We start from the raw sequence: 867 nt of genomic DNA, 5'->3' as shown, positions 1-867 counted from the left end.
CGCTCCGCAAGTGGATTCCACAATTTTACCGTATGCGTAAAATTAAGAATCTTGCCACTCCATTTTTGTGCATTCGCTGTATTTCACATGTGGATTCCATATTTTGATGCATACCACAATTTTGACACGCAATGAGATTTAAATGTCTGGGATTGCAAATTTGTAAATGCACAACAAAATTTTAGAAATGGGCCTAAAATTTAAGATAATTTAATATGATTTGAAGCTTAAATGACTAAGGAATGTTAAGTTATATTTGATTTTTATTATCTTACTGTATTATTATGAATAAAATGTTTGTTAGTTTTTGTTGAATATTGTATTATAGTAATACAATGCATAGACAGATTCTGTTAACGGTTGACTCTTTCTTATTATATAGGCTTTCTCCTAAGTACCTTTATCTTGGCGATGTGATAATATATATTATTCGCTGATTAACAGCACCTTTGGGATTTTAGAGATATTTACGATAAAACTCAATGAGAAATTCTTCTTTCATTTAATACATAAGAAATACATGGCCTAAAAGTAATTTTGAATTATCTGGCGGCTTTCTGCACTGCCTTGTGCATTAACAGGGGCACCAGCATGGTTACCAAGGAGAGGATTTGGTTGTCAGGCTCCTCTGCTCTAGCTGAAGTGGCACATCATCTGGAAGTGGCACCTCTGCTGACAACGAGGTTGTGGAGGATGGCTGCAGCGATGACTGAAACCTTTGTGTTGTTCAGACACAAAACTTTCTGGTGGTAGTATGTGACTTGTTGCAGCGTTGTTCTTGATGGGAATGAGGATTGGGTATGTAGGGAACTGCGTAAGGAAAGCCTTCATTATCAAGATTCCATCCTGCATCCCTACACACAGGCG

The sequence above is a fragment of the Penaeus monodon genome, chromosome 24 (genome assembly GCF_015228065.2).
Source record: "Penaeus monodon isolate SGIC_2016 chromosome 24, NSTDA_Pmon_1, whole genome shotgun sequence".
Classification (NCBI taxonomy): domain Eukaryota; kingdom Metazoa; phylum Arthropoda; class Malacostraca; order Decapoda; family Penaeidae; genus Penaeus; species Penaeus monodon.
Note: the sequence above shows the minus strand (reverse complement) of the source record.